Source organism: Alligator mississippiensis, chromosome 3 (genome assembly GCF_030867095.1).
Source record: "Alligator mississippiensis isolate rAllMis1 chromosome 3, rAllMis1, whole genome shotgun sequence".
In the NCBI taxonomy this organism is placed as follows: domain Eukaryota; kingdom Metazoa; phylum Chordata; order Crocodylia; family Alligatoridae; genus Alligator; species Alligator mississippiensis.
Genome location: NC_081826.1, coordinates 100800437 through 100820488, shown reverse-complemented (window position 1 = coordinate 100820488; position 20052 = coordinate 100800437). Strand labels below are relative to the sequence as shown.

Sequence of the window (20052 nt, the reverse complement as noted above, 5' to 3'; positions counted from 1 at the left end):
AGTGCTCAGCAAAATCCAAGCAGTCACAAAGCTTCCTCATGCATGAATGACCTCTATCTTACACAAGAGGTCTACGGGCCAATGAGAGGTAAAGCTCTGCTCGACCTGGTACTGGCAACCGGGGATGATCTAATCAGTGACTGTGGTGGAGCACAGGGTGCTCCTGCCACTTTAAGGGCCTGGAGCTGGCAGCCTCCAGGTGCCTGATTAGGGCAGCCATTTTGGGGCCTATATAAACCAGGCAGTTTGGCTGCAGGAGGTCAGGCAGCAACATTGCCTGGCCTTAGGGCTGCGGTGAATGCCCGGAGGTAAGGGGGAGCTGCAAGGGGATGGTAGGAGGCTCCTGGTCCTGGGCATGGCCTGAAACTGCACCCTGCCGGGAGTGGGTGGTCTGGTGGGGCTCTCAGTGGCGCGGGATCCCCCAGGAAATGCCAGGCCAGTGATCACCCCGGTGAAAGGCGGGTTGGGGCACCTTAACCCCTAGCTCCCACAACCACTGGGTGGGTGACCCCTGAGTTTGAGGAGGGCCGAGAGGGCCCGTGTGATGAGGGCCGAGAGGGCCCGTGTTTGTGAGGGGCCCAGAGAGGGCGGACCCCGAGAGTGGGAGTAAGGTGGGCGAGGTGCCGCGGTTGCTCCTAGGAGGAAGGGAGTAGTGGCACGGTGAGGCCTGAGGAGTAGAGAGTGGCTAGAGAGACCCAGCCCGAAGGGGAGAGTCCCCTCGACTGGCCCATGCTGGGGCCAGGACCAGTGAGGGTCAAAAGGGCCGGGGGCCCACCACGAGGGACGCCCAAGAGCCGGGGGCCTGGGGTCCCCTTGAGGTGGGCCAGGGCTAGGTAGCCAAAGGTTCTGGGGGAACCACACCCAAGAGGGGAACAAGGCTTCGGGTGGGTGAGGTAGCACAGATGGCGGCGGAGTGGCCGCCTGTGTAGCAAAGATCATAGTGGGGTCTTGCATGGAAGATTCTGGGGCCCAGTGTGGGGTCGGTGAGGTAGAACACCATGATGCCATCTGCGAGGCTTGGGCTGCGGTATTAGGGGAGGTCGGAGCCACAGAGCGCCCCTGGGCATCGGGGCAGTCGAAGGGCAGCCTCCCGCTTAATTAACATCCTAATTGAACTTATTATCATCAAAGGCGTGGCGGGAGAGATGAGCAGGCGGTTGCCCAGAGACAGGTGGGCGGGCTATGAAGAGCTCGGCCCTGAGTAGGCCCGCTGTCACGGTGACAGGCAGGTGGGCCACGGAGCTCGGCCCCGGGAGGCCCCCTGTCACAGTGACCTAATGATCAGTGGGAAGCTGGGTGACAGTGACCGTGAACTGATCACCTTCACCATCCACCATAAAGCTGGCAAGTCAATCAGCAATACAGAAGTCTTTGACTTCAGGAAAGCTGACTTTGACAAGCTCAGGAGGCTTGTCAGTGAGGCCCTAAGGGACCAAGACCCCAAGGGGAGGGGAGTTCAGGAAGAGTGGTTGCTCCTCAAGGGAGTGATCCTCGATGCACAAGCTGATGCTATTCAATCTCGGAGGAAAAGCAGCAAAAGGGCACAGCAGCTCCCTTGGCTCTGCAGTGAACTAGTGGACCTCCTGCAGCTAAAAAGACAGACCTACAAAGGATGGAGGATGGGATCCACCTCCAAGGAGAAATATTCCGCACTGTTCCGGACCTACAGGGAGCAAACCAGGAAAGCCAAGGCTGTGACAGAACTCCAACTAGCTACAAGTATCAAGGACAATAAAAAGTCCTTTTTAAGGTATGTGGGGAGCCAGAGGAAAAGTAAGGGCAACATTGGACCCCTGCTAAACCAGATGGGACAACTGACACTGATGATCAGGAAAAAGCCAACCTATTAAATGGGTACTTTGTGCCAGTCTTTCATCAGTCCCATGGGATGCCTCTACCCATTATGGGACAGGGAGGCCTGGTTGAGGGAGACTCCCTGCCCTCCATCAATGCTGACCTCGTGAAGTAACACCTTGAGAGGCTGAACACCTTCAAGCCAGCTGGCCCTGACAATCTACACCCCAGGGTACTCAAGAAGCTGACTAGCATCATAGCTCAGACCCTGTTATCAATCTTCCAGAATTCCTGGTGCTCTGGTGAAGTGCCTGAAGATTGGAAGAAGGCCAATGTGGTACCTATCTTCAAGAAAGGGACGAAAGTGGAACCGGCAAACTACAGGCCCATCAGCCTGACCTCTATCCCAGGGAAGGTCTTAGAAAAGATTATTAAAGAGGCCGTTCTTAATGAACTGGCTGACAGCAACATCCTGAGGGTTAGACAGCTTGGGTTTGTTGTGGGTAGGTTTTGCTTGACCAATCTTATTTCCTTTTACAATCAGGTGACCTACCACCTGGACAAGGGAGAGAAGATTGATGTTATATATCTTGACTTCAAAAAAAGCCTTTAGTCTGGTATCCCATGATCACCTCTTGGCAAAACTGGCCAACTGAGGCCTCAGGTCCACCACAATCTGCTGGCTGGGGAATTGGCTCCATGGTTGGACCCAAAGGGTGGTGGTTGATGGAAGTCAATTGTCATGGTGCCCTGTGACTAGTGGGGTTTCCCAAGGCTCTGTCCCTGGACCTATATTGTTCAACATCTTCATTAATGATGTGGACATTGGAGTCAGAAGTGGACTGGCCAAGTTCTCCAATGACACCAAACTCTGGGGTAAATCATCCATACCTGAGGACAGGAGGGTGATCCAGGCTGACCTTGACAGGCTTAGAAAATGGGCAGATGAGAACCTGATGGTGTTTTACACCAAAAAATGCAAGTTTCTCCACCTTGGGAGGAAAAACCTGCAGCATCCTTATAGGCTCGGCAGTGCTACACTGGTTAGCACTACAGATGAAAGGGACTTAGAGGTCATGATTGACCACAAGATGAATATGAGCCTTCAATGTGATGCTATGGCTAGTAAAGTGAGCAAAACACTGGCTTGCATCCATAGATACTTCTCAAGCAAATCCCAGGATGTCATTCTCCCATTGCATTTGGCCTTGGTGAAGCCACAGCTAGAGTACTGCATCCAGTTTTGGGCCTCACAATTCAAAAAGGATATGGAGAAGCTTGAGAGAGTCCAGAGAAGAGCCACGTGCATGATTAGAGGTCAGGAAAACAGACCTTACAACGACAGGCTGAGAGCTATGGGACTCTAGCCTGGAAAAGTGCAGGCTCAGGGGTGATCTGATGGCCACCTATAAGTTTATCAGGGGTGTACACCAGGATCTGGGGGAACGATTGTTCGCCAGAGCACCCCAAAGGATGAAAAGGTTGAATGGTTATAAACTCCTGCAAGACCATTTCAGGCTGGACGTAAGGAAGAATTTCTTTACTGTCCAAGCCCCGAAGGTCTGAAATAGCCTGCCATCGGAGGTGGTTCAAGCACCTACATTAAACGCTTTCAAGGAGATATTTGGATGCTTATCTTGCTGGGATCCTATGACCCCAGTTGACTTGCTGCCTTTCAGGCAGGGGGCTGGACTTGATGATCTTCTGAGGTCCAGTCCAGCCCTAATGTCTATGAAATGTATAATCCACCAAAGCAATGCATAGACTCAAAAAAAAAAAAAAAAAGTGTAGGGGGGGGAGGATAGAAGGGATCTGGATAAGGGCATGAAGTCTGTCTCCCTGACCTTAGAAAAGGTCAGCTATATCCAAAACATTCCTGGTAGATTTTAATCTAACCTTCTCCTAAAACCTTCCAACAATGAAAATTCCACACCTTCTCTATTTCAGGGAAAATTGATTCCAGGTTTTAACTTTAAAATATATTCCCAATGTTTTACTGAAATCTCTCCTGCTCCAGTACTTCATGTCTGATCCTCACTGGACAGTTTACAACATTAGGGAAAAAATAAATAGTATACCTATGGTGGGATGGAGTTGAAGGCAATTGGGACCTGACTTAGTGGGCACGGACTTAATGGGGACACAGAAAGAACAGTGCTGACCCAGCTGCTGCCACAGTCAGCAGCAACCTGGCTACAGCTGCCATCCCCAGCTACCACCCAGGGCACAGAACCATCAAATTACATCTCTGGGAGTTGTAGTGCCCTAAACTGGGCATAATGTCTCATCTGGGATGTCCCAGGACTATGTAGTGTGGAAGGCTTATTACATACCTTACATACAATATTTTTGTGACTACAAAGTATGTTTTCTTTCCCAGCAGTATGACATGGCTGATTAATGTTCAGGCTGTAACTCCCTAGATTGCATTCTTCTGAACTGCTGTCCAGCCTGTTTGGTATTTGGGCAGATGATTATTTGTACCTAGGTGTAGTACTTTGCTCACCTTTATTGAATTAATCCCATTTACTTCAGACCATTTCTCTGATTTGTTAACATATGGGAATTTAGAGTTTTAGGGCCATTTTCAAAAACTACTAGTAACCCCTCAGCCTTCTTGGTAGCATCTGCAAGTGAAGCATGTTTAAACTGAACTGCTTTGGTAGTCCCATTGAGAAGTCTGAGGCTAACTTTTGACTTTGGCTGTGATGATATAGGTGGGAATGTTCCTGCTTTGAGCAGGGGGTTGGACTAGTTGACCTCCTGAGGTCCCTTCCAACCCTAATTTTCTATAATTCTATGATTCTTTGACTTTCTCATAGCTACTCACGTGATTAAAATTAAGCATAGTCTTTACTGGATCAGTGTCTAAAAGGCTCTTTCCAATCCAGTTTGCAGTTGTGTAACTCTCATTCTTCACAAATAAAGGGTTATGCTGGGTTTAGGCAACATATTCAGCTTGCATGATCAAGACACACGAATTTATGTAACCAGTGGCACAAGGCAGAGTAATTATAACTAGCGCTGCATCTTGACAGCTTGGACTACAACAGCCTTAAGGCCAAGTCTATATAGCCAATTATATCTGGATTGACTAGGGACAGCCTTCAGCATGAAACAAAACTCAGATTTACACTTCTTGATTTGTAGTAAAACACCTTTAACAGTTCTGCCACCGCACTATCTTCCTATCCTACAAATGGAATTATTTTTAATGTATGCATGTGTTGAAAGAAAAAAAGGAGATTCAACTGACATAAACATTTTTTCATGTTATGTGTTTCAGTAGGCATGTTGCCATATGAGCTGTAATTATAACTACTGGAGTTACAGGGAAAGCTACTTTATCCTCCAAACAGTAAACATAGGCACATCCTATAATATGCTACTGAGACAGTAGCAAACGCCTCTACTAGTACAGTGCAGGGCAATTAGTACATTTCATTTCATTTCATTTCATTCCATTCTATGTGATAACATGTAAGTTATGTTACTGATGGCTAAATGGATACATTGACAAGGAAGGAAGTCTTGATTAAGTTAGAAGCTATAATGATCACAGACCTTTAATTACTAAATAAAGTATAAAACTATAATAATATTTGGGAAAATGGAAGGTTCTGAAAGGAAAGAAGTAACCTATTGCTCTATCTGATGAAAGAATAGATCACTATCAAAATAAATATTAAAATTATGCCACAGTAAGCAAGGAAACTTTTAAGACAGAACATTAACAATCCTGCCTACTATTTATACATTGGGAAATGAACACTAGGTCCCAGGAAACATGTGGTGAGTTTTGAGACAATTTCTGGAGCTATGATAATAACTGATCTTTTGGTTTGGTGGCTAAAATGTTCCGTTTTGTTGCCAAATTTAGAAAAAAAAATATTTTATTTTGTGGGTATTGTAGATATTATATTCTTTTTTTCTCTAAAGCACTGGATAGTTGGATATAAAAAGCAGAATTTCCAAGAGGACTTTGGAATAATTAAAAAAACAGAAGGAAAAATAGTCTACACCTTCTATGTTCTCACCCATCTGGTGTAGTACTCTTCTGAGAGATAAAAGCCACAGGTTCAGATCTCTTCTCTGATTCAGTCACATAAATAAACCTGTATTCCACTGCCTACCTCAGAGACAGAGCTCAGATGTTGTGAGGGGAAACAATTAATGCCTAATTAGGGTCATTCAATAAGTGGCTGACTCCTCAGTCTGACTCGCAATAGTGGGTGGTCTTTTGGCCTCAGACCTATTAATGAATGGGACATGGCAGATCTGTTACTGCTAGCCCACCTGGCAATTAGTCTGTGAGTTGATTAATTAGGACCCACACATGGATAATCAATGAAATGAAAAATAACAGTTTATTAAATACACAAATAGTAAACAACAGGTAAGTAATATCAATACTAAACACAGTACTCACACACTCTTATCAATAATGCCCTTTACACCAAACTATACTATTCTATCTGTATGTATCTAAATATAATATATCTATCTATCACTATCTGTCTATTCCTCACAGTATTATTATCAAGGTACAGAGTGGCATAAACTTTATTAAGAAAGGGAAGGGAGATCTTTATTAAACTCCAACCACTGCAGCCTCTGAGATCCTGAGGGCTGTCCACTTTACAAGTCCACTCCGAGCTGGCAGTGGCTTACCTTCTACTTATTAAACAGGGGTTACTTATACTAATACAAATAGATGGAGAGGAGGGAGGTGGAGCAGGGTGATACTTACAACGATGGGGCAAAGGGCTGCTACAAGTGTAAAACACACCTGGAGGGAGAAAGGTTCAGAGAGCCAACCCTAATTGCCTCCTCTGTGGAGTCCACTGAAAGAGAACAAGATGCTGGAGACCCTCGAGTCACCAGAGTGTTAGATGGCACACTTCCACGGAGTACCGCACACTCCTTCCCGCTCTTCACCTTCGACCAGCTTAGGCACTCAGGCACACGCTGATTCCAATCACACCCTCACACTCTCTCTCTCTCTCAATTGGACACCATCAGTTAATCTCCACCACACTTTCAGTCACGTACACATCAAACCCACACCAGCAGTCCCACACGTGCCTCAAGCATTCTCAAAAACCCCTCCCAGCTCCGCCCACATGTACCCTTTTATACAGAATGTGCATATGGCACTCTCTAGTTCTGCACTCTAGCAATTCACAAAAAGCTTTAAATATCACAAAGTAAATTACAGTACATCTTACTGTAAAACCACATTTGTTAAAGGAACCTTTGTCTAAATAAAAACTCATCAAAATTGAGACTTATAATGAAAAACCTAGCAAACCCTTAATTTATACAGTGCTACTAAGTGGCTATTATACCATCACTGCAAAAATGGGATCAGACCCAAAGAGAGATTTCTTTCAGGTCATATGTCCCCAAAATACTAAATTGCTTAATTGCCAACCATTAAGCTCAATCTCATTCCTGTTTCTGTGCCCAGAGAGAAAATCAAACATGTTGATGAACAACTTAAACAGTGCCAAAAACAGCACTGAAGAAGCAAAGCTGCTTTTCCATTGCAATTTTTCCAGTTTTAGATGACACAATTATGAGGACTGCAATGATTTGAGTGAATCTAGGACTTAGAAGTTGAAAAATATTTGCATTTCAGGTAAGTAGACTGATCTTTGAAAGACTGTTTTACAGTTTATGATGTCTGAGATAGTGAGATTACAATGCCAGACTGAATTCACTTGATCTCATGTAATCTTGAAATCCCAGGCACCGTAGCTATAAGTAAAAGAGTGGCCTTTGAAAACTTGGACTAAATCCTATTTCACCTTTATGTGCCTAAGAAGCATTTATGTAGCTGCATCTCAGCAATTTTATCACAATTTAAATTTGCTGCAGTTATGCTTAAACTGTCCTTTTCTTCTGGCAGGTGGTGACTGACTATAGCATAGGAAGATAGCCCTTCCATATTTGAGCCCAGTGGGCTGGTGTCTCGGATACTCACCAAAGGAGAAGAACACCTAAATTTTAGGCTTCCCACTGGGCAGGAAGGAAGAGAAAATATGTGGGGCCAGGAGGAGAACAAGCCATAAGCATGGTTACTCAGAGGCTAAGTACAAACATTCAAAAAGCCTGAGGCAGAATCTAAGTTACACTGTTTTCTATAAGCAGTGTAAGTTAGATGGGTGGTGAACAGAACACATGTTCACCCTTTGATGGGGTGGGGGGAGGGTGGAGTGCATAAAGGCTGCCTACACTGGCCAAAGCCAGCAGGTTGGGGGCATGCCTGCATGCTTCCCAGTGGGTTCTGGAGACTGTGGAGTACAACTGGGTGCCCAGGCCACCCTTGATTGGCTGCCAGATATAGGTCATCTGTCAGCCACAGGCTTTTGTCAGTTGCAGGCAGGCAGCATGGGGGGAGGAGGGGGAGGTGCCTGTGTTTCATGAACTTTTTCATGAAACACCCCATGATGTACACACAGACCTGAAACTGAGCCCAGGAAAACCCCCACAAATGGGTGCAGGACCACGGATCCTGACTGGGCTGTCAGGCATGGGTGAGAATTCCTCCCCCACCACTGCACTGCCTGCCTGCAGCTGATGGATGCCCATGGCTCACAGACGATAGAGGCAGGAGGTGGGGCTGTGTAAAGGGTCTGTGCTGACTCAGCTCAGCTGCAGCAGCAAAGTGTGTGGTGAATGCTATAGCACACCTGCTTGCAAGGGGAGGCTATTGGGGAGCTGCAAAAAAAAGCCCAGGATGCTGGTGGATAGCAACTTAACTTGAATTAATAGGGGAACTTGTGTTGAAGTTCAGTTCCCCAGTCTAAGCTAAATCAATTAAGTTAAGTGCATATTGATCCAGGACTATCTTAGACCAGGTTATGCTATTTTTATACTAGTCTGTGTGCACTGATCTTCCATTCTGGTATAGGTTTAGACCAGTTGCCAATCGGTTATCTAAACTAGTAAAAGTCTGTAGCTGACCTGAGATGGATGACTCTGAAACAGGCCTATACTATTTAAGATATTTTCTCATTAACAGTGGTGCCAATGGGGCAGAAACTGTCACTCTGGTATTTATCTAGTAACAATGTGCAGTGGGTCAGCTTCAAATGTAGGACTGAAGAGTGCCCTAAGCAATGCCTATCCTATTGTCTAGTAGCTAGAGCACTTTGCTTGCAGTGGGAGACAGGATCAAACCTCCTGTAGGTGAGGTGGGATTAGAACACAAGTCTTCTACTTTCCTGGCAAAGTACCTTAGCCATCAGGCTACTGAGCTTAAAGTTTGGAAGGACTGCCCTTCTCTTCCGTTGTTTTACTTCTGGCAGGTACATGTACAGGGCAGTTCCATTTCTGCACTGGTGGACATATAATCCACACTATGTCTATGCACCAGAAATTATGCAACTATATAACTGCCACTTAGATGCATAATGGTGAAATAGGATTTGGTCCTTGTGGAATGCTAAATCACAGAAATAGAGTGGTAGGACTTTATTCTGCCACTTCAGTGCTTCTGAGCTGATGGGGAGACAGAAAAGGTAGGAGGGAAGGATATAGTATGGATTCAGCACTAGTTCTAAAGATAAGTCTTGGCATGAAATACACACATACACACGCACACATCTCCTTCATAATATACTTATGTGTATGAATGGTATTAAATGAATCTGTCTCCTTTCTAGTCATTGCATTAGCATTTCATTTTTTCCAGACAGGACTGGCCTTCTAAAGCAGCTTTTTTTTCAATTAATTCAACTATAGTCAACACTGGGATCATGAGAATACAATACAAGACACTCCCCGCATTAGAGGCTGGTGATATGACAAGCTATTTACACCTAATAGGAAAGGACTCCATTTTACTTTAGTTGGCAGAGTTCAGAACTCTACTTGGTACTATTAGTAGTAGGCAACCATCAATCCTTCTAGTGTATGTATGAGATGGCTTTAGGGATATAAGTTGTAGCCATGTTGGTCTGAGGACATAGGCAGACAAGTTTTTTGGGGGTAAATCCGATATCTTTTATTAGACCAACTCAAATAGTTGGAAAAAATCTTCTTTGCAAGGTTTTGCATATAAATACCCTTCATTAGGCTGAGGAAGCATCTGCAGTTGGTATGTGCTCTTCCTGGATGGAATGAATAGTAAAGAAGCCAGAGGCTGGTATGCATGCAAGAAAGCTAGTCAGTGAAGATGTAAATTGAGGAGTCAGTGGGTGAGACACAAGCTGGAGGGGAGGGGAGGGAGGGGAAGGGGAATGAATGTCACTAGTAAATAGTGGAGAGGTGTGTGGGTAGTCAGATATTAGGCAGGTTAGAAGGTGTCATAAAACCAATTTCTATATTTAGTCCATGGTTTTTTGTAACCAGGTTGAAGTGAAGTTCATAGGCTCATCTGTGAAAGGTGTTTTGTAAATTCCCTTGGAGGTTAGAACTGTGAGACTGGAGAGAGAATGGTTTTCTTGTGAGAAATGTGCCCCCACAGGTAACTGGGTATTTTTGTCTTTGGTAGATTTCCAGTGTGCCTTTATTCTGGTACACAGTTGTTGTTTGGTCTCTCCTACATATTTTCCATTAAGGAATTTGGTGCAGTGGATGAGATATAATATATTTCATACTGAGAGGGCTTTATGCACTGCATCACCACTAGATACCTAGACCAATAGCCATTTGTTTGTAGAGATACTTCCACACAAATTGTAATGGGGTTAATATACTGGTAATTCACTCTAAAGCCATGCTGAGGTGTGATCTAAGACATTCTGTTGCTTTGCTTTTTAAAGATATTTTCTCAAGCATCATGTTTTCAGCTTGATTTTTTAAATGTTCAAAAGTGCCAAACAAACAGTGCTTCATTACTCAAAATGTTGTTGGTAATTCATGGTCCTTAGCAGAGCACACATATCCATACTGGCAAACCCAAGCTGTTCTCATTACTGTTCCTCACCTGTGGAAAATTATGAATTAAACTAAATATACAAGGGAAAACTAGATGAGCATGAAGAACTGTTTCATGAATCTATCAATGCTTCTCTGGCTAGATTTTCTTTACACATTTATATGCTGTAGATCTAATCTTTTCTGAAATAATTTTGAATTTAAAATCTAGAAAAGTGATGTGCCAGATCCTCATTTAGTATAAAATGGCACAGATCTATTGACAAAGGAGTTAGCTTATAATCTCTTAGTTTACCCATTTGTTAGCTGTAATTAAATTAAATCCATCATTTTGACCCATAGTAGCAATTTGGGATGTAGGTTTATTGACACTCTTTAAGTGTATAGGCCAAGAGTTTGTCTCCATAAACTGAAGTGCACAGAACAATGGTGCAGAGTGTCAGTGTTATGACAGGAGGCTTCAAAATAAACTCTGTCTGAGCCAATTAGAATTCTTCTTGGATTTTGTGTAGTGTGCAAAACTAGAACAGTGATTCTGTTGCCTTTGAACAAGGTACAGTAAACTCAACATTGCATGAAGATAACAAATGCTACCTTTCACATGAGGGGTCAAGGACTACCTGGATTATTTTCCTATTCACTTTTCTAGGTGAAGGGTGTTAAACCTGCAGTGCTTGGGCTTATGGGGTGGGGGGCAAGGAATTTGGGGATGGAGCAATCAGGGCAAGGTCCATGCCAAAATCTGAGGTAGTAATTCCCACTGGGTACATGTGTTGATGGCAGGGGGTGAGCAACAGCTGTGTTAATGCCTACAATCACCACTCAACCCAGCACTGTTACTGCCATGTCCAATCCACAAGAAAGCCCAGGGGGTGGGGTGACACCCCTGTTCTAGATACTTACCACTCTAAGACTCACAACATGAACCAGGCAGATGACTCCTGCAGGGAAGGCAAGCAGCTGGATGTGAAGCTAGCGATAGAGGAGGTGGTGAGCAGCCAGATTTGAAACTGGCTGCCAGTGGCAGGGTGGGCAAGAGGGAGAGTGGCAAGTGGCCAGATGCAGGGGGCCCCTTGGCTTCAGGGCCCCCTGCAGCCACAGGTTTTACATGATATGACAGATCAGCCCTGAGAGACAGCATAGAGAACAGTACCTTGCAACCTCTACCAAATGCACCTGTGCATTTGTCACCAGAATCTGACCTTCAAAAGAACCACAACTGAAAGGTCTTATTTCATCTGTCACTTTGTCCTTATTCATTAAGTGCCATAGGATTTAAACATACCTTGACTTTCGCAAGGCTTTTGATACTGTCTCCCACAACATTCTTCCAAGCAAACTGAGAAGACTGTAAGGTGTATTGAAGACTGGCTGGATCATCAGGCTCAAAGAGTAGTAATCAATGGCTCAGTGTCTAGTTGGCAGCTGGTATCAAGTGGAATGCCCCAGGGGTCAGCCCTGGAGCCAGTTTTGTTCAATATCTTCATCAACAACCTGTAAGATGAGATGGAGTGCACCCTTAGAAAGTTTGCAGATGATACCAAGCTGGAGGGAGTAATAGATACACCGAAGGGTAGGGATAGGATTCCAAGAAACCTAGAGAAATTGGAATATTGGATCAAAAGAAATCTCATGAAGTTCAACAAGGACAAGTGCAAAGTCTTGCACTTAGGATGGAACAATCTCATGCACCAGTACAGGCTGGGGACCAACTGGCTAAGCAGCAGCTCTGCAGAGAAGGACCTAGGGGTTATAGTGGACAACAAGCTAAATATGAGCCTAAATGACCTCCTAGATGATCTCCTGAGGTCCTTTCATACCCTAATTTTCTACGTTTTTATGGTTTTGCCTGAATAAAAAGAATAAATCTGAATTAGGAATGCAGGGGTAATTATTTTTAAATTATATTAATTTTGGATAAAAAACTTGCAGGTAGACATGACACCTAGGCATGATTCCAATATCCTTCATTCCTTTCACTTTCCCTGCTTATTTTTCATATACTAGAAGTTTTAGTTTCTTATATTTCTCTCCCTTAAATGAAATGTTTGGATATTTTTCCGCATAAATGCATTGCTATCTAAGGAGCAATATCAATTAACAGTTATAGTATTTTTTATGGCTTATGATTTGTTTCTTATTTAATTCTGGTAGCAACTCTAAAATTGGACTTAATGGACAAAACTCATAAAGAGGACTTTTGTTTTCTAATGCTGAACGTTGGAGTGGGTAGCCCCCTAATAATGTTAACAGCATTCCAGGATACCATATTTTCTTGCACACAAAATACCCTGGAATATAATGTGTACCATGTTTTTGAAAGCCAAAATGAAGGCAAAACATATTTTTCAAGAGTTATGGCTGCCTGGAGCAGGGACTCACCCTCCCTTTCTTGCTTTTTTCTGGAGTGATGTATTAATTCTATGGGGTTGATTTTGGGGAAAGTCCCACTGGGTAAAACAGGTGGTAGGAGGGTTGTGTGGCTCACGACTTGTGGTACATGGGTAGGTGGTTTTGCTAGTAACAGTAAACACCTGACAATTGCTGGGCGGTGGTCAGGGGAAACAGAGCCATTGAACAATAAGCACTTAGTAGAATAGAATGGCTGTTGATCCCATGGTAAAATGTGAAGTGAATTAGTCTACCAATTGCTATTTGTTCCCCTGTGCTGCATTCTTGCAGCCAGCCTGACCCTCAGGTTCTACCCTGAACACACATTTCTGTGCAATTGCTGGCAATGCAAGATACTTGGGTGGCTTTCCAGGGAAAATCGTTTTAAAGCTGCAATGTGAAGCAGAGATTGTGGGAGGTCCTAAGGGAACCAGCCCCTGGATTGAAGCAGCAGAGCCCCCTACCACAAATGTGCATACCTGGTCACCCCTGCTACTATAATATAGATTTGTCCATAGAGTCTCCTACTCACTCCTAGATTTCCTAGATCTGCGATCAGCAACATTTTCCACTGACAGGCCAAAACAACCTAGCCTGGGTCTGAGGCAGGCTGGCATTTCTGACCTGGAAGCTGCAGCCACTGCCACCACTTCTCTGCACTGCCTGGTCATGGTGTGAGTAAAGTCTCCAGCTTGCAGAACATTACTGAAGCAACCAGCCTCCAAAACACCATAGAAACCCGCTAGCTCTGTAGATGGACCCAATAGCTCTACAGGCCAGAATTGGCATAAGCTATAGGTTGCTAAACCCTGAACTAGATCAGAGAGAGCAGGGGCTCTTTCTGAAAGACATTACATCACTGTCCTGCATAGTTTACAGCCAAAATGGACAGGGTAAAAACAATAAGTGTCAAGCAGAGAGAGTTGAAATAGTTTGCCTGGTATAGATTCATAGATTGTGAGACTGGAAGGAACTTTAGAACATCATAAGGTCCAGCCTCCTGCACCAGGCAGGAAACAAAACTGGGGTCAGTTGATCCCAGCAAAGTGACTGTCCAGTCTCCTTGTGAAGATTTCCAGGGTAGGTGATTGCATCACCTCTAGAGAGAGCTTATTCTACAGTCTGGACACCCTAGCTGTGAAGAAGTTTTTTCCTAAAGTTGAGCCTGAAATGGTCTTCTAGGAGTTTGTGGCCATTACTCCTGCTTTTCCTCAAGGGTCCCCTTGTGAACAGATGTTACCGAGCCTTTGATGTACACCCATGATGTAGTGGTAAGCTGCTACCAAGTCCCCTCTCAGCCTTCTCTTTTTCAGGCTGAAGAGTCCCAGGTCCCTCATCCTTTCCTCGTATGGCTTGCTATGCAAGTCTCTGATCATATGGGTGGCCCTTCTCTGGACTCTCTCAAGCTTTACCACATCCTTGATAGATGATGGCACCCAGTATTGGACATAGTACTCCATCTGCTGCCCCACCAGTGCTGAGTGGAAGAATCACTTCCTTGGTTTTGCTGGAGATGCATCGATTGACACATACCAGAGTACTGTTTGCCCTGCTGGCTCCAGTGTTGAACTGCTGGCTCATGTTCATACTGTGGTCTATTATTACCCCCAGGTCCCTTTCATGCATAGTGCTGGTCAGATTGGCGTTGCCAAGCCTGTAGGTGTGCAGGGGATTGTTCATCCCAAGGTGGAGCACATTACATTTCTTGATGTTAAACTTCATCTGGTTCCAATCTGCCCAACTTGCCAGCCTGTCTAGATATGCCTGTATCTGCAGCCTATCTTCAAGTGTGACAACGCTTCCCCATAACTTGGTGTCATCCACCAACTTAGCCAGTGAGCTCTTCACCCCCACATCCAAATCATTGATGAAGATGTTGAATAGCACAGGACCAAGCACCAACCCCTGAGGGACACCACTGGCCACTTTTCACCAAGATGACACACATCCATTCATTAGAATTCTGGGCATGTCCAGACAAGCGTGCATGTGCTTCTTGCCCCATCTCAAACCCCTTTGAGACAGGGCAAGAGGCACCTGCGGTAATGAAATAATGTTCCCCACACTGCAAAATTAGATCCCTGGATATCCAGGGGTCTAAAAAAAATGAAGCTTAAAAAAGCAGGGCAGGGCAACCCTGGCAACTGGAGGCTGGGTCCTCCACGGAGATGCTCTGGCTGCCAGAGCATCTCTATGGTTAGCCCCTCACCCTGGTGCTGAAACATGCAGCTTGCCAGGCAGATGCTTCAGCACCAGGGCTCCAGTGCCAGTAAGTAAGGGGTCAGGGGGCTGGAGGAGGTGGGAGGGGACTAGTGGAAGACCCCCACTGGCCACACCCACTCCCCCAGCCCCACAATCCCTGCCCCACTCAGCCCAACGCCCTGCTACCCCCCTGACCCCTCTGATCCCTGCACCACCTGGCCCCATCCCCAACCCCCAATCCCTGCCTCACTCAGCCCCACCCCCTGCTGCCCTTCTGACCCCTCTGATCCCTGCTCCGCCTGGACCCATCCCCCTGATCACTTTCCTGCCTGGCCCTATCCCCCCCCAACCCCCGCAATCCCTGCCCTTCCTGGCCTCACACCCCCAGCCCCCCAAGGACCCTGACCCCTGCCCCCCCATCCCAGCATCCCAACAGTTTAAAACAAAAACAAACAAACAAATCAAACTCCACACTTACTAGCAGTTTTAACTGCCATCTGTCTCACTGGGACCCCGCCCGCACAGCATGGGGCAGAGGGACAGCTCCAGCCTGGGCCCTTCTGCCCACCACTGCCCTGTGCTGCCTGGAGAAGGGTTGTTCCAGAAGGCCCTGAAGCACCCCCACCCCAGCTTGTGGGATAAGTAGACTTTTGGGGGGGATTTGTGGGGGGTTGTTTTTTTTTCTTTTTAAAATGATGGTTCCTGGGGTTCAGGGGGAAGCCATGGGGGTCTGGGGGTACAAGTGGGGGGTGGGGCTGGGTGGGAAAGCCATTGGGGGTTTGGCATGAGTTGAGGCATGGGGCCGTGTGGGGCAGCTATTAGGGGGGGCTGCAGCAGTTGGCGGGGGATGGGGCCAGGTGAGGCAGCAATCGGGAGGGCTGGGGTGGGGCATGTGGGCCATGTGGGGGAGTGGTAGTCCCTGTGGGGGCCATTTGGCCCCTGTTGGGGGGCCATAGCCTCTGTTGGGAGGCCATAGCCCCTGTGAGGAGGGCAGCAAAATATATATTCATGTTTCATGAATACATGTATTTAGAGTTCAGTTTATTCTTATTGTAACAGCGCCGCAGTCACGACGCGGTTACTAAAATAAGGGAGCAGCTGCCAGAGATGAAGACATCTGGGAAATGGATGACGGAATAACCTCAGGCAGCCAATAAGGAGCCAGGAAAGGGAAATAAAGAGGGGAGGAAACTTCCCAAGGGTGCCTTTGGGCACACACGTGTGAGGAGGAACTAGAAGGCATGCACTCCTAAACGAAGTTGGTAATTCTGGAGGGAATCGAGACATCCTTCCCTGGATCGGGTCATACCTGAAGCAGACAGCCTCGACCGTGATTTAGAAATGGAGCAGCAACGCGGAAACCCCCTCAGCTCCGAAGTCTCAGTGGGGGTGGATTGCCACGAGCTAGGGGGGAGAAGAGGAAAGAAAGAGGCAGAGAGAAAAAGGGCAAAGAAGCTCCGACATTGCCCTGTAGCCCGACCCCGCACAGGAGGGTGAAGGGGAAGCAGAGGCTCCAGAAAGTGAAAGGAAAGAGAAAGGAAATTGACGAAGCCGTGCTTCTCAAGGTGGCACAAGCCACAGCCGGGGAATCCCCGATAGGTGTTAATCAGCTGCTAATTGCCTTGTTAGCAGCTGATTATTGAAGAACAAGCAAAGAAGAAGCCCTGCGGGGTTCCCAGACTGCAGGCAGTGAGTACCCCGGAGGCGATCCCCGGGGCATTCACACCTAACGTTAATAAAGAACTGGCAATTAAGACCTGACCCGCGTATTCATTACCGGGGTACCAGTATATAACAACTGTTCCTCCCGACCCAAAAATTGAATTTAGATCAAGTCGTGGCAGGCGGGAATCGGGGGAGCTACCAGAAAAAACAGGTACCCAGGACGGGCACGCTGACACTTATGATAGAGACACTGATAGGCTTCCACATTGTTTTAGAACTGTAGGTATATTAATAAAACATTGCACAACTGATCGCAGTCTCTGTCTCACTCTCTGTCTCTGTCTCTGTCTCTGTCTCTCTCTTTATAGTAGTCTTTTGTTTTACATATGAAGGAACATGGATTTGGGGGTATTTTACACAATGACTTTGGGATTTTTTTTATCAGGGATTTTTCTGTTTTTCAATAGGGAACACCAGAATTCCTGCTAGTGAGGCCAGTGGCAGGGCCCTTCCTGCTCAGAGCTGGCATCTTGGACCCAGCTGGCTGTGGCTGACCTCCTAGCTAATTGGTGCGAGGAGGACATGCTTTGACAGTTCAAAGCAGGCCACCACACTGGGAACATCTTCTGGGCAATAGCTGCCCAGATGGCCAGGAAAGGGGCACAGGTGGCAGTAGTGCTACACAGCACTAAGCATGTGTTGTCTTCTAGGCTGGCGGATCTCCTCTGTCGGGCTTTAAACTAGGCTCGTTGGGGGGAGGGGAAGATGAGGGCGGGGGAAGCTGTGGACCACCAAACCATGTGGCACCCACAAGGACAGCCCAGCCTGAAGAAGGAGAACATTGGGAACCTGCAAGCCATGGGGCGGCCAGCAGTACAGCACAGGTAAGTAACGAGAAGGTAAAAAATAAGGGGCCCCTTGGGACTCCGAGCGGGGGCGCAGCAAAGGCACCAGTCACAGGGCTCAAGTGCCTATATACTAATGCTAGAAGCATGGGGAACAAGCAGGATGAACTAGCGCTCCTGCTTGCACTAAACACCTATGACTTAGTAGGGCTAACGGAAGCCTGGTGGGATTCGTCCCACGACTGGGCGGTACATATTGAGGGTTATAGATTGTATAGAAAGGACAGGGTGGGGAAAAAAGGGGGAGGAGTTGCGCTCTATGTTGAGCAATATACATCGACCCTCATCAAGACGGAATCAAAAGATGTAGAAGTAGAAGGATTGTGGGTTAGGCTACATGGGGGGTAAGGAGAAAGGGATTTGGTGGTAGGGGTCTGCTATAGACCCCCACACCAAGGGGAAGAAATAGACTCGGGGCTCCTGAGGCAGCTCTCAGAGACCATAAAAGCTAAAGAGACGGTAGTTATGGGGGACCTAAACTACCCAGACATCTGCTGGGAGACACAAACAGCAAAGTCCCACTGTTCACGCAGGTTTCTAACCTGTGTCCAGGACCTCCACCTGACGCAGAAGGTACACGGTCCCACTAGGGGGATTGCCTTACTGGATCTGGTATTGGCAATGGGGGATGATATGGTAGGGGACCTACAGATCGGTGACCATCTGGAGGACACTGATCACCTAATAATAGAATTCACCATAAAACATCGAGTGGGTAAGGCAACTAGTAGGGTGAAAGTGCTAGACTTTAGGAAAGCTGATTTCAATGAACTCAGACAATTAGTCAAGGACGCACTGCAGAGTAGGAGTTTTGAAGTGAAGGGAGCCCAAGAAGGGTCGCTGTGCCTTAAGGAAACGATCCTTCAGACACAAAGCGAGACGATCCCGATGCAAGGAAAAAGACGGAAAGGTGCCAGGAGGCTTCCTTGGCTGACCAGAGAAATCCAGGGCAGCCTAAGGGCCAAAAGGGGAGCACATAAAAAGTGGAAACAGGGAGAGATCACCAAAGATGAATATACCTACTCTGCTTGCGCTTGTAGGAAGGCAGTTAGACAGGCAAAGGCTACCATGGAGCTGAGAATGGCATCCCAAGTAAAGGACAACAAGAAATTGTTTTTTAGAGATATAGGGAGTAAAAGGAAGGCCCAGGGAGGAATAGGACCCCTGCTAAATGGGCAGAAACAATTGGTGACGGACAGGGGGGACAAGGCTGAACTCCTCAACGAGTTCTTTGCCTCAGTGTTCCTAAGCGAGAGGCACGACAAGTCTCTCACTGGGGTTGTAGAGAGGCAGCAGCAAGGCGACAGACTACCATGCGTAGACCCTGAAATGGTGCAGAGTCACTTGGAAGAACTGGATGCATATAAATTGGCAGGCCCGGATGAGCTCCATCCGAGGGTGCTGAAGGCACTGGCCGACATCATTGCAGAGCCACTGACGGGAATATTTCAATGCTCGTGGCGCACCGGCAAAGTCCCGGAGGACTGGAAAAGGGCCAATGTGGTCCCCATCTTCAAGAAGGGGAGGAAGGAGGACCCAGGCAACTATAGGCCAGTCAGTCTCACCTCCATCCTTGGCAAAATCTTTGAAAAAATTATCAAGGCTCACATTTGCGAGAGCCCAGCAGGACAAATTATGCTGAGGGGAAACCAGCACGGGTTCGTAGCAGGCAGACCGTGCCTGACTAATCTAGTCTCTTTTTATGACCAGGTTACGAAATGCCTGGACACAGGAGGAGGGGTGGATGTCGTATACTTAGACTTCAGGAAGGCCTTCGATATGGTATCCCATCCCATACTGGTGAACAAGTTAAGAGGCTGTGACTTGGATGACTACACAGTCCGGTGCGTGGCGAATTGGCTGGAGGGTTGCACCCAGAGAGTCGTGGTGGATGGGTCGGTTTCGACCTGGAAGGGTGTGGGCAGTGGGGTCCCGCAGGGCTCGGTCCTTGGACCGATACTCTTTAATGTCTTCATCAGCGACTTGGACGAGGGAGTGAAATGTACTCTGTCCAGTTTGCAGATGACACAAAGCTATGGGGAGAAGTGGACACGCCGGAGGGCAGGGAACAGCTGCAAGCAGACCTGGACAGGTTGGACAAGTGGGCAGAAAACAACAGAATGCAGTTCAACAAGGAGAAATGCAAAGTGCTGCACCTAGGGAGGAAAAATGTCCAGCACACCTACAGCCTAGGGAATGACCTGCTGGG

At 46.8% G+C, this 20052-nt stretch overlaps 1 long non-coding RNA gene across 1 annotated transcript in view; it reads left to right on the top strand.

The window, feature by feature from the left end:
* Positions 1–17249, top strand: part of LOC109283813 (uncharacterized) — a 33766-nt gene extending 16517 nt beyond the window's left edge. Inside the window, exon 3 of the long non-coding RNA XR_002091080.2 lies at positions 16333–17249. This is a non-coding gene — a long non-coding RNA (uncharacterized LOC109283813). The remainder of the gene's footprint in view (positions 1–16332) is intronic.
* The last annotated feature ends 2803 nt before the right edge of the window (positions 17250–20052 follow it).